This window comes from Leptodactylus fuscus, chromosome 2, assembly GCF_031893055.1.
Source record: "Leptodactylus fuscus isolate aLepFus1 chromosome 2, aLepFus1.hap2, whole genome shotgun sequence".
Lineage (NCBI taxonomy): Eukaryota > Metazoa > Chordata > Amphibia > Anura > Leptodactylidae > Leptodactylus > Leptodactylus fuscus.
The window spans coordinates 227,075,295-227,100,667 of NC_134266.1; the positions used below are offsets into that span (position 1 = coordinate 227,075,295).

The following is a 25,373-nucleotide window of genomic DNA, read 5'->3' on the forward strand; positions in this document are numbered from 1 at the left end:
GACTGAAAAAAGAGGTATTAAAACTTACATTACTAAAAGTTATTAAAAATAAAAATCTCAAATACTAAAAACTTGGCTGATAATACCAAGATAGAATAGCCGACCCCCAACAAGGGTAAAAATAAAGAGAGCCCTACTAATTCTCCCTACCTATATATCCCTAGGTATTTCTGAGTAAACATTTCATCAGGGGACCAATACAGAGGTTTAGCAGGTTAACAATTCTATGAGTTGTTTTGAAACAGATGATATATTGAGTAACGTACAGGCCAGCAACATAGCTATGTGCTATCAACACTGCAAACCATGGTGCATCTGTATATAGACCCAACGCTCTCCAAGGAGGTACAGCAAAACCAAAAGATCAATCTGGTCTCAAGCTGACACATCCTCACTCTGACCCACCCTTTGTAGTCCCCAACTGGCAAAACAGACCAGAGGTTGCCGCTTGTAGTTGGCATCATCACATCCCGCCTCTGGAACCACCCCCGAGGATCAAGTATGGAATGGTAACAGCCTATCAGTGGTGCTATAGCAACACTCAATAGCGTCCTAGCATCTCTGGGTATAAACAGACAGATCCTCATCAGATTGGTAATGGATAAAAGCTATATATGACAAGAATAAGACAATCAGTAGCTCTTATATATTGCTGCAATGTCTTAGGTGCAGGTCAAATGGCAATTTGGAGTATACAGCACTGCTTATTGCTAAATGTCATATTTGATAACAGACATGCCCCAGAGGTATTAACTTACAAACAAAGAAGAAAGAATGACAATATACAAAAGATCCAAAGAACCCTCCAAGAGTAAGGTCAGAAGCATCCATTTCATCATCTAATAATGCTATATCCACTAATTCATTATTATAATGGCAATTGTGACTATTAATACAAGGCTTTTCCCTCCGCCGACTTTCAGCAATTTCTGCAATGGAGTCTGAAAAGGAGAACCCGGCCTTAGTGGTAAGAGACATGCTAGTACTAAATACAGTACACATCTCCTCCAGGCAGCTTCACTTACTTTCAGCAGAAGAAAAAGACCTGAAAGTGAGACATGAATGTGACTAAACAATCAATGTGGACAGATGCAAAGAGAAGGCGCTCTGTCTGCATTCGTCATTGTCTGAACACAGTCTAAGGCTACATGCGCACTAACATATGTATGTACGAGTCCATGAGAAAACAGCATGGCCAGTACATGGTGATAGGTGTGTGCCATCCATAACGGCCTCAAAACTGACAAGAAAAGAACCAGGCTCACAGCCCCCTACACTGACTTATAATACAGCGAGTGCATGGGGCCATAAGAAAATAATGGGAAAATATGGCTAACACTCTAACAAAGAACACATTGTGTATGGAGCCTAAGACATGCATATGCTTCTATGGTCACACAGCCCATCAGGACGGCTTCTCTGCTGATGTATAAGTGAATAATAAGACGTTTGTGCAAGGAGCAGCCCCCAATGCTGGTTATTTAGGAACGTTATTAACACAGTACACGTGACAAAGTAATAACTCCATACAGTAGATGTATGTTATATGATGCTTAAGAAATCAGTCCCTTGTGTAAAATACTAATATTTTTTGCTGTTAAGCTTTTCTGGCACATTTCACTTGTTAGGTTGGATCTGTCCTCTACCCTCCTCTGCTGCCAGCAATGTGTTTGTTTAACAGCGAACAGACCCAGCCCTTTGCCTGCGAGTGTGCTTTGTACGCCTTCTGTATGAGGTTGCCTGAGGTATCTTCACACTGTCCAAGGTGAGTTTAAAGCACTTTACTGTAGACTATGTTATAGTGAACATTTCACAATGTACCGCTTTCTTTCATGTAAATAGTAATGTACTATGAAGCGTATTTGCCATATTTTCTGAAGAGTAAGAATCAAGATCTATATGATCAATACTTTGCCACAATCATATTCTATATTTTACTCCATTTTAGACAATTTGGCTCCTCAGCATTGAGTCCGCATGTTTTGTGCTCTATATGGGTCACTTATACAGCTAGTAATAGCAATAACACAGCAGCATATGTTTCTGCCTTAATAGTTAATACAGGTAACTTCTCTATGAATCTTTATCGCTGTGACAAATACAGAATATCTCTTGGATTTCTCTTTCCTGTTATCCAGTATGAAATCAAACAGGGGACTATGGAGGACTTTTCAGTTTGGATAAGATCCATCCTTGTCCTGGGACACAGATCAAAAATCTAGAAAGGAAAATTCCTGCTTGAATGATCTGTGGAATGGTAACCTGGGAGGGATCTTGAAATACAGAATAGTTAGAAACCGATTTCTAAGTCCACTAGTTTTAGTTATTTTGCTGTTTTGATACATTTTTGTATTTTATAAATAACTAGCCTCTACTGTTGGCTTTGATGATCCGCTTATATCCAGCAAATTTCCATCAATGATTTGCCTGCTCCAGCGTTTCGGCACCTCTTAAGTTGTCCTACTGCTGAACTTGTTCCTCACGCCATGCCTGTGATCGTTCCGGCATCTCAGCAGCTTGCTGGGACGCCATATAATGAGCATGTTGTTGGTGTTGATAATCGCCTGCTCTGGCGTTTTGACAGCTATCAAGCTGGCCTACCGCTGAACTCGTTCCTCGCGAGAGGCCATGCCATTTACGGGGATAAAAAGTAGCCTATGTTTTAATCAAGGTTATTGAATGTCATTCAAATCTGTTCAGCCGTTTTTGCGTGATTGAGGAACAAACATCCAAACACACAAACTTTCACATTTATAATATTCGTAGGATTGTATTCTCATCATTATTATATTCACCTCATATTCAGAGAGAACTATTAGAAAAAGTGACGTTGAATATGCAGTCAGTAGGATACTACCATACACGTACACAGCTGCATGTTGCCAGTCATTTATATCATGTATAGTTTGTATTGGGTACTTGTTTTAGAATTAAACTGAACAACATAGTTGAGACATAGTCATAGACTAGACATATTAAAGAGGACCTTTCATGGATTTGGGCAGATGCGGTGTTATATACCACTGGAAAACCGACAGTGTGCTGAATCCAGCGCACTGTCGGCTTTCCCAATCTGTATCCCAATTCATATGAAAGATGGATCTGCAGCACTCTTCTTCATTATTAAAACTTCATCTTTAATTCTATTTCATAAGACAATACAAACTCCATACAAAAGATAGAAAAAACAAAAAATACAAAGAAGACGCAATAAAAACCGCTGTCAGTATAACATCGCTGAGGCGTTTCAAGACCATCTTGGTCTCTTACTCATAGCTGTTCAAGGTCTGCTTTATTATCCTTTCCTTCCCCAATTTATTGCTGTTATAGCCAACCTGAATAATAATGTCATATGAAGCGTATAAATGCACACTATACATATATATACAGTCCTATGAAAAAGTTTGGGCACCCCTATTAATCTTAATCATTTTTAGTTCTAAATATTTTGGTGTTTGCAGCAGCCATTTCCGTTTGATATATCTAATAACTGATGGACACAGTAATATTTCAGGATTGAAATGAGGTTTATTTTACTAACAGAAAATGTGCAATATGCATTAAACCAAAATTTGACCAGTGCAAAAGTATGGGCACCTCAACAGAAAAGTCACATTAATATTTTGTAGATCCTCCTTTTGCAAAGATAACAGCCTCTAGTCGCTTCCTGTAGCTTTTAATCAGTTCCTGGATCCTGGATAAAGGTATTTTGGACCATTCCTCTTTACAAAACAATTCAAGTTCAGTTAAGTTTGATGGTCGCCAAGCATGGACAACCCGCTTCAAATCATCCCACAGATGTTCAATGATATTCAGGTCTGGGGACTGGGATGGCCATTCCAGAACATTGTAATTATCCTCTGCATGAATGCCTGAGGATTTGGAGCGGTGTTTTGGATCATCGTCTTGCTGAAATATCCATCCCCAGTGTAACTTCAACTTCGTCACTGATTCTTGAACATTATTCTCAAGAATCTGCTGATACTGAGTGGAATCCATGCGACCCTCAACTTTAACAAGATTCCCGGTGCCGGCATTGGCCACACAGCCCCAAAGCATGATGGAACCTCCACCAAATTTTACAGTGGGTAGCATGTGTTTTTCTTGGAATGCTGTTTTTTTGGACGCCATGCATAACGCCTTTTTGTATGACCAAACGACTCAATCTTTGTTTCATCAGTCCACAGGACCTTCTTCCAAAATGAAGCTGGCTTGTCCAAATGTGCTTTTGCATACCTCAGGCGACTCTGTTTGTGGTGTGCTTGCAGAAACGGCTTCTTTCTCATCACTCTCCCATACAGCTTCTCCTTGTGCAACGTGTGCTGTATTGTTGACCGATGCACAGTGCCACCATCTGCAGCAAGATGATGCTGCAGCTCTTTGGAGGTGGTCTGTGGATTGTCCTTGACTCTTCTCACCATTCTTCTTCTCTGCCTTTCTGATATTTTTCTTGGCCTGCCACTTCTGGGCTTAACAAGAACTGTCCCTGTGGTCTTCCATTTCCTTACTATGTTCCTCACAGTGGAAACTGACAGGTTAAATCTCTGAGACAACTTTTTGTATCCTTCCCCTGAACAACTATGTTGAACAATCTTTGTTTTCAGATCATCTGAGAGCGGGCTATCCATGCTCGGCGACCATCAAACTTAACTGAACTTGAATTGTTTTGTAAAGAGGAATGGTCCAAAATACCTTCATCCAGGATCCAGGAACTGATGAAAAGCTACAGGAAGCGACTAGAGGCTGTTATCTTTGCAAAAGGAGGATCTACTAAATATTAATGTCACTTTTCTGTTGAGGTGCCCATACTTTTGCACTGGTCAAATTTTGGTTTAATGCATATTGCACATTTTCTGTTAGTACAATAAACCTCATTTCAATCCTGAAATATTACTGTGTCCATCAGTTATTAGATATATCAAACTGAAATGGCTGTTATAAACACCAAAATATTTAGAACTAAAAATGATTAAGATTAATAGGGGTGCCCAAACTTTTTCATAGGACTGTATATACAGTCCTATGAAAAAGTTTGGGCACCCCTATTAATCTTAATCATTTTTAGTTCTAAATATTTTAGTATTTGCAACAGCCATTTTAGTTTGATATATCTAATAACTGATGGACACAGTAATATTTCAGGATTGAAATGAGGTTTATTGTACTAACAGAAAATGCGCAATATGCATTAAACCAAAATTTGACCGGTGCAAAAGTATGGGCACCTCAACAGAAAAGTGACATTAATATTTAGTACATCCTCCTTTTGCAAAGATAACAGCCTCTAGTCGCTTCCTGTAGCTTTTAATCAGTTCCTGGATCCTGGATAAAGGTATTTTGGACAAACAATTCAAGTTCAGTTAAGTTAGATGGTCGCCGAGCATGGACAGCCCGCTTCAAATCATCCCACAGATGTTCAATGATATTCAGGTCTGGGGACTGGGATGGCCATTCCAGAACATTGTAATTGTTCCTCTGCATGAATGCCTGAGGATTTGGAGCGGTGTTTTGGATCATTGTCTTGCTGAAATATCCATCCCCGGCGTAACTTCAACTTCGTCACTGATTCTTGAACATTATTCTGAAGAATCTGCTGATACTGAGTGGAATCCATGCGACCCTCAACTTTAACAAGATTCCCGATGCCGGCATTGGCCACACAGCCCCAAAGCATGATGGAACCTCCACCAAATTTTACAGTGGGTAGCATGTGTTTTTCTTGGAATGCTGTTTCTTCTTGGACGCCATGCATAACGCCTTTTTTTTATAACCAAACAACTCAATTTTTGTTTCCAAAATGAAGCTGCCTTGTCCAAATGTGCTTTTTCATACCTCAGGCAACTCTATTTGTGGCGTACGTGCAGAAACGGCTTCTTTCTCATCACTCTCCCATACAGCTTCTATTTGTGCAAAGTGCGCTGTATAGTTGACCGATGCACAGTGACACCATCTGCAGCAAGATGATGCTGCAGCTCTTTGGAGGTGGTCTGTGGATTGTCCTTGACTGTTCTCACCATTCTTCTTCTCTGCCTTTCTGATATTTTTCTTGGCCTGCCACTTCTGGGCTTAACAAGAACTGTCCCTGTGGTCTTCCATTTCCTTACTATGTTCCTCACAGTGGAAACTGACAGGTTAAATCTCTGAGACAACTTTTTGTATCCTTCCCCTGAACAACTATGTTGAACAATCTTTGTTTTCAGATCATTTGAGAGTTGTTTTGAGTAGCCCATGATGCCACTCTTCAGAGGAGATTCAAATAGGAGATCAACTTGCAATTGGCCACCTTAAATACCTTTTCTTATGATTGGATACACCTGGCTATGAAGTTCAAAGCTCACTGAGGTTACAAAACCAATTTTGTGCTTCAGTAAGTCAGTAAAAAGTAGTTAGGGGAATTCAGATCAATAAAATGATAAGGGTGCCCATACTTTTGCACCGGTCAAATTTTGGTTTAATGCATATTGCGCATTTTCTGTTAGTACAATAAACCTCATTTCAATCCTGAAATATTACTGTGTCCATCAGTTATTAGATATATCAAACTGAAATGGCTGTTGCAAACACCAAAATATTTAGAACAAAAAATGATTAAGATTAATAGGGGTGCCCAAACTTTTTCATAGGACTGTATATATATATATATATATATATATATATATATATATATATATATATATATATATATATACAGCATTAACATGAAGTATAGTATAAAAACACATGAGTGCCATTCCTGGGATAAATGGATGATTTTATTCATGTGCTAAAACAGTGTGAATCTCCCCAGTTATACAGTATGATACAGTTAGTACGGGTGTTTTACGTCTATAATATACATTCTTATAGATCCCTCTGACCTACAAAGCCCTTCAGTTTATGAATATCGGCTCACTAGAAATAAACGCCTGTGAGTTTGATAACCTATTTGTTAGACGAGTTTATTCCATACTTACCTGGTTATTATGATCATATTGATCATATCAATCCTGTATAACTAACCTTTGTACTATTAACCTGTGTATAGCCAACCACAATAGAAAGCAAAGGTTCAGAGCGCAGTTTTGTTAATTATACAGGTAGTGTAAACAATGTAGCAATATTCAGTGAGCTGCAAGACTGGGGGAAGTAGACTACAAGACTGCTGACTGCCAGTGATTCATGGACAATGAGCTATGATAGAAGATAGAATCATGGCATAATACATAACAGCAGCAACAAAGGACAAAAAAATGGGGAGAAGCACTCAAAGTAGTAGACCCGTCTACCCCAATGTGTAATGAGATGCAAGTTATCAATCTATCCTCAAGGGTTTTGTCTGGCGAAGAGATAAGTCTTTTACAAAAGGGGTTGTCCTTTGTCCCTACCCCCAGTTTTGATCTATTTGTTTGGGTAAAGGACTTAAACCTCTTCTGCCGCAAACTTAAATGGAAGAGGTTCTTCACATTGAATAATCAACGCAAATGTAGAGAACTGGGGATTGAAGAGGAAGATTTGGATACCTTTAATACACTTGGGGAACTAATGGAGGAGAGTCACAGAAATTTAGGAGAGGGACCTTTTACAGATAGACGGTTACCCTCCAAAAAATTTCCCCCTGTTGGGGACGATGGGGCTATTGACATTTTTCTTCGGGTGGTGACACAAAAAATTGTCGACCTATCTAACTCTATGCAAGATTTCAACCCTGGATCTCGAAATTTGGACAAAAAGGAATGGTTAGCCCTCAAAAAACTAAGGGATGATGACAGAATTACGATAAAACCGTCAGATAAAGGGGGGAATCTCGTGATATTGGACAATAACCAATACAAGGAAATGTGTATGTCCATATTGGGTGACTCGACATGCTATGAAGTAATTACATCAGCTTCAATGGGCAGTTATACGGCGGAGTTAAAAGGACTATTAGATGGAGCAATGGAAAAGAGACTGATTAACAAAAGTGAACATCAATTCATGTTGCCAGAACATCCAATACAGGCAACGTTTTATTCATTACCAAAAGTCCATAAGGGACTGTCCCCATTAAAAGGACGTCCCATAGTGGCGGGTATAGGCTCTCTCACACAAAATGCAAGCCTGTACCTCGACGATATATTACGTCCATTTGTTATGAGCCTTCCATCTTACGTCCGGGACACCATGGATGTCCTCCGGCGATTGGAGGGCATCCAGGTGTCCCGGAATGTTTTACTCGCCAGCCTGGACGTTGAGTCCCTGTATAGCTGTATCCCCCACCAGATTGGCTATCAAGCCATAGGGACATTTCTTGAAACACGCGGTAGTTTTATGCGGGAGCATAACCAATTCGTCCTGGATTTATTGGCCTTTGTGTTGGAACATAATTGTTTCCTTTTTAATGGCAGGATCTTCCACCAGCTCAGGGGAGTGGCTGTGGGGAGCCCTTGTGCCCCTAGCTTTGCCAACCTCTTCCTGGGCTGGTGGGAGAAGGAATTTGTCTTTGCCGAGGCCATGGATCACTGGACATCTCATATTCTCCTCTGGGTCCTTTTCATTGACGACATCTTGGTGTTGTGGGACGGATCCAGGGGAGAGTTTGTTGAGTTTACCCAGTCACTTAATCAGAATAACATTGGCATGTATCTCACACATGAGATTGATGAGAAACATATGACGTTTCTGGATTTGACCATCAGAAAGGAGGACACGGGGCACTTAACAACTATAGTGCTTCGCAAGCCTACAGCAACAAATTCGTTGCTGGCATGGGACAGCTGGCACCCGCCCCCTTTAAGGGCTGGCATTCCTAAGGGCCAGTATATGCGGGTATGCCGTAATTGCACAAGATTGTCTGATTTTCAATCAATGGCTGGAGATTTGCGTTCTAGATTTAGACGACGTGGATATCCTGATGGGGTCCTAAAAAGGGCATACCATCATGCGTTGTCTAGTGATAGGACACAGATGTTGAATCCTAGAGTGACGGAAAGTGGTGATGACAAAACTCGTATCATTGCCACATATGACCAAGCCTCTGATGAGATGAAGAATATCCTCATGGATGCCTGGGATATTTTGAAAACTGATCCTATTATGCGTCCACTGATTGGCGAGAAACCAGCAATCACATATAGACGTGGCCCCAATTTGCGGGACAAATTGGTCCACAGCCACTTTCAGGCATCCTCAACTAATGGTACTTGGCTTAGGGATGGAGCAAGTAAGACTGTGGGATGCTACCCGTGCGGCGACTGCAAAGCTTGTAATTTTGTCAAGAGAGGCCAGTTTTTTACCAGCACTAACACTGGCAAGCAGTTTAAGATCCATCAATTCATAAACTGCAAAACGGCAGGAATTGTGTATGTCATCACTTGTTCCTGCGGTGTACAGTATATCGGGAAAACAATTAGAGAATTCCGTAGAAGAGTTAGGGAACATGTCAATGACATTGCTAAACGTGAAGAAACATCAGTGTCACGACATGTTTGGGAATACCATGAAGGGGATGCCACCCAATTGAAATTTCAGGGCATTGAAATCGTCACTAAATCTGTTAGGGGTGGCGATTATAATCGTAAAGTCCTCCAGCGGGAGTCCAGATGGACATTCCTTATGGATACGGTACAACCTAAAGGGCTCAATGAATTTATATCTTTTGCCCCTTTTTTATGATAGGCTAATCTACCAGTATTTCCCCTTCCATCTTTTTTGGTATTTACGGGCCAATTACAAACTTTAGGCCCATCGATAAATCCCACGGGTTTGTGAGATGGATATATATAAAAAATCCCGAGGGAAAATATTCTCATAATATTCTCAAAAATTGTTTTTCTGGCTTAGTTTAGCCCAGTTTTTCTGGTCTAGATCCGGTGGGGGACTATTATGTACTACCGATGTGATCTAGGTTTTATTTTGGATCACTATTACAGGTTGCATATTTGGGGAGTAGTTAATCCATTGTTGTTAAATTACTTACCTGACTTCCTTATTTGGTCTGTTTTGTTCGTTTATTCTGGTCTTCTCCAATACACCTGTATATGAATGTATACCGCAACTAGAAACCAGTAGTCGTCAGGGACGCTTTCTGTGTATCCACTGACGTGTGGCTTAGACACGCCCCAATGGGCGGGGTTGTGTCACGTGACCGGGCGGCCCGAGATTGGTCTGTCTGAGGAGTGACGCATGGTTAGGGGAGGAGTAAAGGTGGCTTTTTAACCTCTTCAAGACCGAGCCTAAAAGTACCTAGATGACCGGGCCTCATTTTTCAAATCTGACATGTGTCACTTTAAGTGGTAATAACTTTGAGATGCATTAACTTATCATGGTGATTCTGAGATTGTTTTCTCGTGACACATTGTACATCGTGTCAGTGGTACATTTTGGCCAATATGTTTTGTCTTTAATTATGAAAAAATAGGAAATTTGGTTAAAATTTTGAAAAAAATGCAATTTTCAAACTTTGAAATTGCATGCCTTTCATGTAGAATGTCATACTACCCAAATTACTTCATACATTTAATTTACCATATCTCTGCTTTATATTGGCATCAAACTTTAATCACCCTTTCATTTTTTTCAGATGCTATAAGGCTTACAAGTCAAGCAGTAATTTTCCAAATTTTTAAGAATATTTCCAACACACATTTTTCAAGGGACCAGTTCAGTTCTGAAGGGGTCTTAAAAGGCCTCTCTATTAGAAACCCCCATAAATCACCCCATTCTAAAAACTTCACTCCTGTAAGAATTCATAACTGCATTTAGGAAGTTTCTTAACCCTTTCAGCATTTCATGGCAATTAAAACAAAATAGAGGTCAAATTTACAATTTCAATTTTTTTTCACTAATATTTTCATTTAGCCCTAGATCTTACACATTCACAACGTGTTAAAGGAGAAAACACATTCTAAATTCTATTAAGCAATTTCCTCCAAGCATGAAACTATTCCATGTGAGAATGTTAAAAGATGTATGGGCACACTGTAGGGTCCAGAACAGAAGGAGCGCTATTGGGATTTTGGAGGGCAGATTTTGCTGGAATCTGTTTCAGGCACCATGTCGCATTTGCAGAGCCCCTGAAGTGCCAGAACAGTGGAAACCCCCTCAAAATAACACCATTTTGGAAACTAGACCCCTCAAGGAATGTATCCAGGGGTATAGTGAGCACTTTGACCCTACAGGTGTTTCACAGATTTTTTTACCATTGAGACATGAAAATTTTAAATTTTTTTTTCCCTAATATAATGTCACTTTAGCCCCCAATTTTTTATCTTCAAAAGGGGTTAAAGGAGAAATTGCAACCCACATATTGCTACACACTTTCTATTGAATGCAACAATATCCCATATGTTCTGGTATACTGATATACGGACACATGGCAGCTCTCAGAACGGAAAGAGCGCTAATTGGGTTTTGGAGGCCAGATTTTGCTGGAATCATGATCAAGCACCATGTCCTATTTGCAGAGCCCTCTAGGTGTCCAAACAGTAGAAACCTCCAAATTGTGACCCCATTTTGGAAACTAGACCCTGTGAGTTATTCATTGAGGGGTATAGTGAGTATTTTGACCCCATAAGTTTTGAAAAAATTTGTGTCAAACTAAAATTTTTCATATTTTTTACACAAAAGTGTCATTTTAAAGGCAGCTTTTTTCCCCATAACACATGAAAATAAATAAAAACACCCCAAAATAGATGGCCCCATTTCTCCTGTGTTCAAAAATGTATACTTTGTGGCCTTAATACTATGTACGGACGCACAGTAGGGCCCAAAAAGAAGGGAGCACCAACTGGGTTTCAAGACATAATATTTGCTTCTAAATGTTTCAGACCCATTGCGCATTCAAACAAGATTTGAGTTACCAAAACAATTGAAAACCCCCATAAATGACCCTATTTTATAAACTAGACCCCTTAAGGTATTCATTGGGGGGTATAGTGAGCATTTTGACCCTATAGCCATTTCACAGATTTTAATAACCTTGGGATGTGTAGGTGAAAAATTACTAAAATGTCCCTTTATCTCCAAAGTTTTCATTTTCACAAGGGGTTAAAGGAGAAAAAGCCCCCCCCCACAGTTTGTTACACAATTTCTCTTGAACACGGCAATACCCCATATGTGGCCATAATCTGCTGTATGGGAACATGGCGGGGCTCAGAATGGAAAGAGCACTATTTTGCTTTTGGTGGGCAGATATTGCTGGAATAGTTTTGAGGTGCCATGTTGCATCTGCTGAGCCCCTAAAGTATCAATACAATGGAAACCCCTCAAAAGTGACCCCATTTTAAAAACTACACCCATCAAGGAATGTATCAAGGGGTATTATCATTCTGAGCCTAAAAATGCTTCCCAAAAATTAATGCACAAAATGAAAATTTAAATTTTGAAAGAAATATGCCTTTTCGGTGCCCAATGAGTTGCACCCACTTTGTGCACTCCTAAAACTATTAAGGGGCCATCCCGGGTAGAAAGAAGTTATATATGTGGGTGTACACTGCTGCTTGGGCACACAGCAGGGCTCAGAAGGGAAGGAGCAGTGGGCTTTTCAGCTTTTGGTGTACAGATTTGGAGGGGTTTCCTGACGCCATGTTGTTTTTGCAGAGCCCTGGAGGTGACAGTAATTTGGAATTCCCCAACAAGTGACCCCATTTTGTAGGGGAGATTTTAGAGTCTCTACAAATGTGACATGGTGTCCAAACACCAACAATCTAAATCAGCTGTCCAAAAGCACATATCGCTCCTTCCCTTCTGCGCCCTGCTGTGTACCCAAGCAGCAGTTTATGCCCACAGGTATGACACTGGTGTACCCCGGATAAGGAACCTACTATAAATTTCCTACTATATCTCCAGTAGCTACTATGTTGGGGGGGTCACTAAGGGGGGCAGTTCTGGTTTATTTTCCGTCGTAAGCTCTACATCTGGTTTGTACCCCAGTATTCGCTCGCACAGCTTATACATACCCTTCCTGCCGTAGCCAGTTGTGTTCTTATGATTTGGTGATTTGTTTGTTTTTTTGTCTTCACACTGTACAGGCTATAATTTTTTTTATTTTTCTGGTGATGTGGCCGCATGAGGGCTTGATGTTTGCGGTATGAGATGTATTTTGTTATAACTAGAGATGAGCGAACACTAAAATGTTCGAGGTTCGAAATTCGATTCGAACAGCCGCTCAATGTTCGTGTGTTCGAACGGGTTTCGAACCCCATTATAGTCTATGGGGAACAGATACTCGTTAAGGGGGAAACCCAAATCCGTGTCTGGAGGGTCACCAAGTCCACTATGACACCCCAGGAAATGATGCCAACACCTCTGGAATGACACTGGGACAGCAGGGGAAGCATGTCTGGGGGCATCTAACACACCAAAGACCCTCTATTACCCCAACATCACAGCCTAACAACTACACACTTTACACACTCAATACCACCTCTCTGACAGTAGGAAAACACCTTGAAACATGTGTATTTGGCACTTGCAGTGAGGAGAGCTTGTCACCAGCAGTGAATTTGGCCCTTGTAGTAAGTTGAGGTTGGCACCAACATTTGTTTTGAAAATCAGGGTGGATTGAGCCTCTAACCAGCAGAGTTTGGGCAAATTCATGGTGGAGGGAGCCTCTAAAAACCCCAGTTTGGACCAATTCATGGTGGAGGGAGCCTCTAACCAGCCCAGTTTGGGCAAATTCATGGTGGAGGGAGCCTCTAAAAAACCCAGTTTGGACCAATTCATGGTGGAGGGAGCCTCTAACCAGCCCAGTTTGGGCAAATTCATGGTGGAGGGAGCCTCTAACCAGCCCAGTTTGGACCAATTAATGGTGGAGGGAGCCTCTAACCAGCCCAGTTTGGACCAATTAATGGTGGAGGGAGCCTCTAACCACCCCAGTTTGGACCAATTCATGGTGGAGGGAGCCTCTAACCAGCCCAGTTTGGGCAAATTCATGGTGGAGGGAGCCTCTAACCAGCCCAGTTTGGACCAATTAATGGTGGAGGGAGCCTCTAACCACCCCAGTTTGGACCAATTCATGGTGGAGGGAGCCTCTAAACAGCCAAGTTTGGACCAATTCATGGTGAAGGGAGCCTCTAAAAACCCGTTTGGACCAATTCATGGTGGAGGGAGCCTCTAACCAGCCCAGTTTGGGCAAATTCATGGTGGAGGGAGCCTCTAAACAGCCCAGTTTGGGCAAATTCATGGTGGAGGGAGCCTCTAACCAGCCCAGTTTGGACCAATTAATGGTGGAGGGAGCCTCTAACCACCCCAGTTTGGACCAATTCATGGTGGAGGGAGCCTCTAAACAGCCAAGTTTGGACCAATTCATGGTGAAGGGAGCCTCTAAAAACCCGTTTGGACCAATTCATGGTGGAGGGAGCCTCTAACCAGCCCAGTTTGGGCAAATTCATGGTGGAGGGAGCCTCTAAACAGCCCAGTTTGGGCAAATTCATGGTGGAGGGAGCCTCTAACCAGCCCAGTTTGGACCAATTAATGGTGGAGGGAGCCTCTAACCAGCCCAGTTTGGACCAATTCATGGTGGAGGGAGCCTCTAAACAGCCAAGTTTTGGGAAATTCATGGTGGAGGGAGCCTCTAACCAGCCCAGTTTGGACCAATTCATGGTGGAGGGAGCCTCTAAAAAACCCAGTTTGGACCAATTCATGGTGGAGGGAGCCTCTAAACAGCCCAGTTTGGGCAAATTCATGGTGGAGGGAGCCTCTAACCAGCCCAGTTTGGACCAATTAATGGTGGAGGGAGCCTCTAAACAGCCCAGTTTGGGCAAATTCATGGTGGAGGGAGCCTCTAAACAGCCCAGTTTGGGCAAATTCATGGTGGAGGGAGCCTCTAACCAGCCCAGTTTGGACCAATTAATGGTGGAGGGAGCCTCTAAACAGCCCAGTTTGGGCAAATTCATGGTGGAGGGAGCCTCTAACCAGCCCAGTTTGGGCAAATTCATGGTGGAGGGAGCCTCTAACCAGCCCAGTTTGGACCAATTAATGGTGGAGGGAGCCTCTAACCAGCCCAGTTTGGACCAATTCATGGTGGAGGGAGCCTCTAAACAGCCAAGTTTTGGGAAATTCATGGTGGAGGGAGCCTCTAACCAGCCCAGTTTGGACCAATTCATGGTGGAGGGAGCCTCTAAAAAACCCAGTTTGGACCAATTCATGGTGGAGGGAGCCTCTAAACAGCCCAGTTTGGGCAAATTCATGGTGGAGGGAGCCTCTAAACAGCCCAGTTTGGGCAAATTCATGGTGGAGGGAGCCTCTAACCAGCCCAGTTTGGACCAATTAATGGTGGAGGGAGCCTCTAACCAGCCCAGTTTGGACCAATTCATGGTGGAGGGAGCCTCTAAACAGCCAAGTTTTGGGAAATTCATGGTGGAGGGAGCCTCTAACCAGCCCAGTTTGGACCAATTCATGGTGGAGGGAGCCTCTAAAAAACCCAGTTTGGACCAATTCATGGTGGAGGGAGCCTCTAAACAGCCCAGTTTGGGCAAATTCATGGTGGAGGGAGCCTCTAACCAGCCCAGTTTGGACCAATTAATGGTGGAGGGAGCCTCTAAACAGCCCAGTTTGGGCAAATTCATGGTGGAGGGAGCCTCTAAACAGCCCAGTTTGGGCAAATTCATGGTGGAGGGAGCCTCTAACCAGCCCAGTTTGGACCAATTAATGGTGGAGGGAGCCTCTAAACAGCCCAGTTTGGGCAAATTCATGGTGGAGGGAGCCTCTAACCAGCCCAGTTTGGGCAAATTCATGGTGGAGGGAGCCTCTAACCAGCCCAGTTTGGACCAATTAATGGTGGAGGGAGCCTCTAACCAGCCCAGTTTGGACCAATTAATGGTGGAGGGAGCCTATAAACAGCCAAGTTTTGGGAAATTCATGGTGGAGGGAGCCTCTAACCAGCCCAGTTTGGACCAATTCATGGTGGAGGGAGCCTCTAAAAAACCCAGTTTGGACCAATTCATGGTGGAGGGAGCCTCTAAACAGCCCAGTTTGGGCAAATTCATGGTGGAGGGAGCCTCTAACCAGCCCAGTTTGGACCAATTAATGGTGGAGGGAGCCTCTAAACAGCCCAGTTTGGGCAAATTCATGGTGGAGGGAGCCTCTAACCAGCCCAGTTTGGACCAATTCATGGTGGAGGGAGCCTCTAACCAGCCCAGTTTGGGCAAATTCATGGTGGAGGGAGCCTCTAACCAGCCCAGTTTGGACCAATTAATGGTGGAGGGAGCCTCTAACCAGCCCAGTTTGGACCAATTCATGGTGGAGGGAGCCTCTAACCAGCCCAGTTTGGACCAATTAATGGTGGAGGGAGCCTCTAAACAGCCAAGTTTTGGGAAATTCATGGTGGAGGGAGCCTCTAACCAGCCCAGTTTGGACCAATTCATGGTGGAGGGAGCCTCTAAAAAACCCAGTTTGGACCAATTCATGGTGGAGGGAGCCTCTAAACAGCCCAGTTTGGGCAAATTCATGGTGGAGGGAGCCTCTAACCAGCCCAGTTTGGACCAATTAATGGTGGAGGGAGCCTCTAAACAGCCCAGTTTGGGCAAATTCATGGTGGAGGGAGCCTCTAAACAGCCAAGTTTTGGGAAATTCATGGTGGAGGGAGCCTCTAACCAGCCCAGTTTGGACCAATTCATGGTGGAGGGAGCCTCTAAACAGCCCAGTTTGGGCAAATTCATGGTGGAGGGAGCCTCTAAAAAACCCAGTTTGGACCAATTCATGGTGGAGGGAGCCTCTAATTAGCCCAGTTTGGACCAATTAATTGTGGAGGGAGCCTCTAACCAGCCCAGTTTGGACCAATTAATGGTGGAGGGAGCCTCTAACCAGCCCAGTTTGGACCAATTCATGGTGGAGGGAGCCTCTAAAAAACCCAGTTTGGACCAATTCATGGTGGAGGGAGCCTCTAATTAGCCCAGTTTGGACCAATTAATTGTGGAGGGAGCCTCTAACCAGCCCAGTTTGGACCAATTAATGGTGGAGGGAGCCTCTAACCAGCCCAGTTTGGACCAATTCATGGTGGAGGGAGCCTCTAAACAGCCCAGTTTGGGCAAATTCATGGTGGAAGGAGCCTCTAACCAGCAGAGTTGTGGGAAAGCAGGGTGGAGGGAGCCTCTAACCAGCAGAGTTGGTGGAAATCAGGGTGGAGGGAGCCTCTAACCAGCAGAGTTGGGGGAAATCATGTTGGAGGGAGCCTAGTATTAGCAGAATTGTGCAACGCTTATGGTGGATGAGTATGAGGATGCGGAGGAATTGGAGAGGTTGAGTACAGACATGGAGTTTCATGTTGGGGTGCTTTACACAGGTGGGCACAAAAATGACGGCTCTACCCAGTGGTGGTTCATTTTTATCAAAGTGAGCCGGTCGGCACTCTCAGCTGACAGACGGGTGCGCTTGTCAGTGATGATGCCACCGGCTGCACTGAACACCCTCTCAGATAGGACGCTGGCGGCAGGACAGGACAGCACCTCCAAGGCATATAGGGCAAGTTCAAGCCACAGGTCCAACTTCGACACCCAATACGTGTAGGGCGCAGAGGGGTCGGAGAGGACAGGGCTGTGGTCGGAAAGGTATTCCCGCAACATGCGCCTATACTTCTCACGCCTGGTGACACTAGGACCCTCCGTGGCGGCACTTTGGCGAGGGGGTGCCATCAAGGTGTCCCAGACCTTAGACAGTGTGCCCCTCGTTTGTGTGGACCGGTGAGAACTTGGTTGCCTACTGGAGGAACTGCCCTCCCTGCCGCCACTGTCACATGCTGGAAACATCTCCATCATATTCTGCACCAATTGCCTGTGGCAAGCATTGATGCGATTGGCCCTCCCCTCTACCGGAATAAAAGACGAGATGTTGTTTTTATACCGGGGGTCAAGGATAGCAAAGATCCAGTACTGGTTGTCCTCCATGATTTTGACAATACGCTTGTCGGTTGTAAAGCACCCCAACATGAACTCAGCCATGTCTGCCACAGTGTTAGTTGGCATGACTCCTCTGGCCCCACCGGAAAGTTCAATCTCCATTTCCTCCTCATCCTCCATGTCTACCCATCCGCGCTGCAACAATGGGACGATTCGAAGTTGCCCGGAAGCCTCCTGTATCACCATCACATCATCGGACAACTCTTCTTCCTCCTCCTCCTCCTCCTCCTCCATTAAACGCAGTGAAGCGGACAGATGTGTGGACCTACTCTCCAGCTGTGACGGATCGGATGCTATCCCTAACTCCTCTGTGTGATCTGAGTTATCCCTGATGTCAATCAGGGATTCTCTCAGAACACACAAGAGCGGGATTGTAAGGCTCACCATCGCATCCTCAGAGCTCACCCTCCTTGTGGACTCCTCAAAGACCCGTAGGATGTCACAAAGGTCTCTCATCCATGGCCACTCATGGATGTGAAACTGAGGCAGCTGACTTTGTGGCACCCTAGGGTTTTGTAGCTGGTATTCCATCAAAGGTCTCTGCTGCTCAACCACTCTATTCAACATCTGAAACGTTGAGTTCCAGCGTGTGGGGACGTCGCACAAAAGCCGGTGTTGTGGCACATGCAGGCGTTGCTGGAGAGATTTTAAGCTAGCAGCGGCTACTGTCGACTTGCGAAAGTGGGCGCACATGCGCCGCACTTTCACCAGTAGCTCTGGAACATTGGGGTAGCTCTTTAGGAAACGTTGCACCACTAGGTTGAAGACGTGGGCCAGGCATGGAACATGTTGGAGTCCGGCAAGCTCCAGAGCTGCTACCAGGTTCCGGCCGTTATCACAAACGACCATGCCTGGGCCCAGGTGCAGCGGCTCAAACCATATTGCCGTCTCATCGAGGAGGGCATCCCTCACCTCGGAGGCAGTGTGCTGTCTGTCCCCCAAGCTGATCAGCTTCAGCACAGCCTGCTGACGTCTACCAACGCCAGTGCTGCAACGTTTCCAACTCGTAGCTGGGGTCAATCTAACAGCGGAGGAGGAGGCGGTGGCGGAGGAGGAGGCGGTGGCGGAGGAGGAGGCGGTAGAGGAGGAGGAGGAGGGGGGTGTTCTTCTCGTGTCCCTGCCAGGAATGTTAGGCGGGGAGACGAGGTACACCGGGCCAGTTTGGGAAGCAGTCCCAGCCTCAACTACATTCACCCAGTGTGCCGTCAGTGAAATGTAGCGTCCCTGTCCGCATGCACTTGTCCACGCGTCGGTGGTCAAGTGGACCTTTGTGCAAAGCGCGGAACTAAGGGCCCGCCTGATGTTGAGTGACACGTGCTGGTGCAAGGCGGGGACGGCACACCGGGAGAAGTAGTGACGGCTAGGGACGGCATAGCGAGGTGCCGCAGTTGCCATCAGGTCCAGGAAGGCGGGAGTTTCAACAAGCCGGAACGCCAACATCTCCTGGGCCAGCAGTTTAGCGATGTTGGCGTTCAAGGCTTGCGCGTGTGGGTGGTTAGCAGTGTATTTCTGCCGCCGCTCCAATGTCTGAGAGATGGTGGGTTGTTGTAAAGAAACGCCTGATGGTGCCTTTGATGGTGCAGGAGAAGGAGATAAGACAGGACCAGGGGAGGATGAGGTAGAAGTCAACAAAGTGGCGGAGGCAGATGAAGTGGTGTCCTGGCTCGTCCTCTGGAGTGCATCGCCAGCACAGTCAGCAGTGGCAGTGGCAGAGGCAGAGGCAGAGGCAGTGGCAGTGGCGTGAACGGCAGGCGGCCTTTGTCCTGCCGTTGCTGCCTGCCACTGATTCCAGTGCTTGGATTCCAAATGACGGCGCATTGAAGTGGTGGACAGGTTGCTCTTCTCAGAGCCCCTAATCAATTTCGAGAGGCAAATTGTGCAGACAACACTATATCTGTCCTCGGCGCATTCCTTGAAAAAACTCCACACCTTCGAGAAACGTGCCCTCGAGGTGGGAGTTTTTCGGGGCTGGGTACGAACTGGAACATCTTGGGAGATTCCGGGTGTGGCCTGGCTTCGCCTAAGCTGCTGACCTCTGCCTCTGCCTCTAGCTACCCTTTTTGGTGCTGCACCTGCCTCAACATCCACACTACTTTCCCCGCTTGACATCCCCCCTGTCCAGGTCGGGTCAGTGTCCTCATCATCCACCACTTCCTCTTCCAACTCCTGTCTCAACTCCTCCTCCCGCACAATGCGCCAGTCAACTGGATGCCCTGACGGCAACTGCGTCACATCATCGTCGATGAGGGTGGGTTGCTGGTCATCCACCACCAAATCGAACGGAGATGGAGGAGACTCTAGTGTTTGAGCATCTGGACACAGATGCTCCTCTGTTAGGTTCGTGGAATCGTGACGTGGAGAGGCAGGTTGAGGGACAATGAAAGGAGCGGAGAACAGCTCTGGGGAGCAGGGACAGTTTGGGTTATTGTTCTGTAAAGCTTCGGAATTTTGGGAGGAAGGAAGACAAGACTGTTGGGTAATAGGAGGAGAGGAGGCAGAGTCTGACTGGCTGCTGGACAATGTGCTGTAAGCGTTCTCTGACAGCCATTGCAAGACCTGTTCCTGGTTCTCGGGCCTACTAAGGTTTGTACCCTGCAGTTTAGTTAATGTGGCAAGCAACCCTGGCACTGTGGAGTGGCGCAATGCTTGCTGCCCCACAGGAGTAGGCACGGGACGCCCTGTGGCTTCACTGCTACCTTGCTCCCCAGAACCATTCCCCCGACCTCGCCCACGGCCTCGTCCACGTCCCTTTCCGGGAGCCTTGCGCATTTTGAATTCCTAGTTAGAAATTGGCACTGTATACCAGTAGTAAAAATTGTGGGTGCACGTAACCCCAATATATTCTTTGAATTCCCAGTCAGACACTGGCACTATATGGCAGTAGCAAGAAATGAGGGTATTTGTATTCCCAATATATTCTTTGAATTCCCAGTCAGACAATGGCACTGTATACCAGTAGTAAAAATTGTGGGTGCACGTAACCCCAATATATTCTTTGAATTACCAGTCAGAAACTGGCACTATATGGCAGTAGCAAGAAATGAGGGTATTTATAACCCCAATATATTCTTTGAATTCCCAGTCAGACAATGGCACTGTATACCAGTAGTAAAAATTGTGGGTGCACGTAACCCCAATATATTCTTTGAATTCCCAGTCAGACACTGGCACTATATGGCAGTAGCAAGAAATGAGGGTATTTGTATTCCCAATATATTCTTTGAATTCCCAGTCAGACAATGGCACTGTATACCAGTAGTAAAAATTGTGGGTGCACGTAACCCCAATATATTCTTTGAATTCCCAGTCAGACACTGGCACTATATGGCAGTAGCAAGAAATGAGGGTATTTGTATTCCCAATATATTCTTTGAATTCCCAGTCAGACAATGGCACTGTATACCAGTAGTAAAAATTGTGGGTGCACGTAACCCCAATATATTCTTTGAATTCCCAGTCAGACACTGGCACTATATGGCAGTAGCAAGAAATGAGGGTATTTGTATTCCCAATATATTCTTTGAATTCCCAGTCAGACAATGGCACTGTATACCAGTAGTAAAAATTGTGGGTGCACGTAACCCCAATATATTCTTTGAATTACCAGTCAGAAACTGGCACTATATGGCAGTAGCAAGAAATGAGGGTATTTGTATTCCCAATATACTTTTTGAATTCCCAGTCAGACAATGGCACTGTATACCAGTAGTAAAAATTGTGGGTGCACGTAACCCCAATATATTCTTTGAATTACCAGTCAGAAACTGGCACTATATGGCAGTAGCAAGAAATGAGGGTATTTGTATTCCCAATATACTCTTTGAATTCCCAGTCAGACAATGGCACTGTATACCAGTAGTAAAAATTGTGGGTGCACGTAACCCCAATATATTCTTTGAATTACCAGTCAGAAACTGGCACTATATGGCAGTAGCAAGAAATGAGGGTATTTATAACCCCAATATATTCTTTGAATTCCCAGTCAGACAATGGCACTGTATACCAGTAGTAAAAATTGTGGGTGCACGTAACCCCAATATATTCTTTGAATTCCCAGTCAGACACTGGCACTATATGGCAGTAGCAAGAAATGAGGGTATTTGTATTCCCAATATATTCTTTGAATTCCCAGTCAGACAATGGCACTGTATACCAGTAGTAAAAATTGTGGGTGCACGTAACCCCAATATATTCTTTGAATTACCAGTCAGAAACTGGCACTATATGGCAGTAGCAAGAAATGAGGGTATTTATAACCCCAATATATTCTTTGAATTCCCAGTCAGACAATGGCACTGTATACCAGTAGTAAAAATTGTGGGTGCACGTAACCCCAATATATTCTTTGAATTCCCAGTCAGACACTGGCACTATATGGCAGTAGCAAGAAATGAGGGTATTTGTATTCCCAATATATTCTTTGAATTCCCAGTCAGACACTGGCACTATATGGCAGTAGCAAGAAATGAGGGTATTTGTATTCCCAATATATTCTTTGAATTCCCAGTCAGACAATGGCACTGTATACCAGTAGTAAAAATTGTGGGTGCACGTAACCCCAATATATTCTTTGAATTCCCAGTCAGACACTGGCACTATATGGCAGTAGCAAGAAATGAGGGTATTTGTATTCCCAATATATTCTTTGAATTCCCAGTCAGACAATGGCACTGTATACCAGTAGTAAAAATTGTGGGTGCACGTAACCCCAATATATTCTTTGAATTCCCAGTCAGACACTGGCACTATATGGCAGTAGCAAGAAATGAGGGTATTTGTATTCCCAATATATTCTTTGAATTCCCAGTCAGACAATGGCACTGTATACCAGTAGTAAAAATTGTGGGTGCACGTAACCCCAATATATTCTTTGAATTCCCAGTCAGACACTGGCACTATATGGCAGTAGCAAGAAATGAGGGTATTTGTATTCCCAATATATTCTTTGAATTCCCAGTCAGACAATGGCACTGTATACCAGTAGTAAAAATTGTGGGTGCACGTAACCCCAATATATTCTTTGAATTCCCAGTCAGACACTGGCACTATATGGCAGTAGCAAGAAATGAGGGTATTTGTATTCCCAATATATTCTTTGAATTCCCAGTCAGACAATGGCACTGTATACCAGTAGTAAAAATTGTGGGTGCACGTAACCCCAATATATTCTTTGAATTCCCAGTCAGACACTGGCACTATATGGCAGTAGCAAGAAATGAGGGTATTTGTATTCCCAATATATTCTTTGAATTCCCAGTCAGACAATGGCACTGTATACCAGTAGTAAAAATTGTGGGTGCACGTAACCCCAATATATTCTTTGAATTCCCAGTCAGACACTGGCACTATATGGCAGTAGCAAGAAATGAGGGTATTTGTATTCCCAATATATTCTTTGAATTCCCAGTCAGACAATGGCACTGTATACCAGTAGTAAAAATTGTGGGTGCACGTAACCCCAATATATTCTTTGAATTACCAGTCAGAAACTGGCACTATATGGCAGTAGCAAGAAATGAGGGTATTTGTATTCCCAATATACTCTTTGAATTCCCAGTCAGACAATGGCACTGTATACCAGTAGTAAAAATTGTGGGTGCACGTAACCCCAATATATTCTTTGAATTACCAGTCAGAAACTGGCACTATATGGCAGTAGCAAGAAATGAGGGTATTTGTATTCCCAATATATTCTTTGAATTCCCAGTCAGACAATGGCACTGTATACCAGTAGTAAAAATTGTGGGTGTATATAGCCCCAATTCTATTGCTAGGGGACTTGCAGGGTATTTCTGGGGTGAAGGTGGGGGGGCACACCGTTGGAACGGGTATCGGGGTATATATCGGGTATACGGGAATACACTGACAGTGTATTCCATTCAGGATCCTGGGAAAGCTGGGTTGCGGCGATTGAGCCCGTCAGTGCCACGTTACACTGACAAGCTTCTCCCTGGAATTTAGCTCTTACAAGAGCTGTTGGTTGTCTTCTCCTTCCTATCCTAGCCTGTCCCTGCCTACCCAGAATCTAAGCCCTAGCTAGCTGGACGGAAACCTCCGTCCTCGGTGAATTGCAAGCTCAGAATGACGCGAACCTGGGCGGCGCTGTTCTTTTAAATTAGAGGTCACATGTTTTCGGCAGCCAATGGGTTTTGCCTACTTTTTTCAACGTCACCGGTGTCGTAGTTCCTGTCCCACCTACCCTGCGCTGTTATTGGAGCAAAAAAGGCGCCAGGGAAGGTGGGAGGGGAATCGAGTAATGGCGCACTTTACCACGCGGTGTTCGATTCGATTCGAACATGCCGAACAGCCTAATATCCGATCGAACATGAGTTCGATAGAACACTGTTCGCTCATCTCTAGTTATAACATTTTTGGGTGTTTAACATATTGACTTACTTTTATTAACTCTTTCTTGGTGAATTAAAAAAAAATCCCTATCAATTCTGGTATTGTGTTTTGCCTTTAAAAAAAATTTCTGCAAGGCATATAGCATAAGTAAACATGTGACCTTTATTCTGCGGGTCGGTACGATTACGGCGATACCTCATTTATATTGTTTTTTATGTGTTACTAGTTTTGCAGAACAAAAAATCCATTTGGGGATGTAAATCAATTACTTTTACATCACCAACTTCTGAGAGGTATAACATTTTTATTTTTCGGTTGACAGAATTGGTTTATGGCTTATTTTTTGCGGGACAACCTGTGATTTGTATTGGTACTGTTTTGGTGTACATGTGACTTGATGGCGAAAAAACATTACTTTTGCCGGGTTTTTTTGCGTTTTTTTTTTCCGGTATTCACTGCGTAGGTTAAATATTGTTTTTTCTATTGTACAGATTGTGACGGACGCGTTGATACCAAATATGTATTGTTTTTATTAATATTTTGGTTTTTTTTTTTATATCATTAATTTTATATAAGAAAAGGGAATTTGTGGGGGTTTATAACTATATAAAAAAATTTTACACACTTTCTTTCTTTATTTTTTAACTTTTTATTTAATTTTTTATTTGTTCTATAAGGACACTAGAACCAGCGATCAGAGAGGATCGCTGGCTCTATGCTATAGACTGCAATACAGTGTATTGCAGTCTATGGAGGAAGCCAGCCGATACAGACGCATCGGCTGGCTTCCTCTATACCTGGTAGGATCAACCAGGTACTGGGGGCTCTTAGCAGCCTTGGTTCACTGGTCAGACCCCAGGCTGCAGAAGATACTTATGGGCACCCCCCGATCTCGCCGCGGGGGTGCCCAGGGGGAACTTTATCTTTGCTAAGCCCCTTGGATACGGCGGTGATGTTTCACCGCCGGCATCTAAGGGGTTAAAACCTCCGCTCGGAGACCAGCTCCGAGCGGAGTATATAGAGCACAGTGTTAGCTATCACATATAGCTAACACTTGCTTCCGATGGCGCCCGCAGGATCATCTAACCCGCGGCGGCATCGCATGTCAGGGAAAGTTTGTTACTGCAACAAACTTTCCCTGACATGGCCGCTAATCTATCAGGTCCCGAT

General features: G+C 44.2%; 1 protein-coding gene across 1 annotated transcript in view; it reads left to right on the top strand.

Annotated features, from left to right (window-relative positions):
- Positions 1-1,687: 1,687 nt before the first annotated feature.
- The window catches only part of LOC142195736 (retinol dehydrogenase 7-like), a 41,975-nt gene continuing 18,289 nt past the window's right edge, over positions 1,688-25,373 (top strand). Inside the window, exon 1 of the mRNA XM_075265753.1 lies at positions 1,688-1,765. The gene's annotated coding sequence lies outside the window, so the exon portion shown is untranslated. The remainder of the gene's footprint in view (positions 1,766-25,373) is intronic.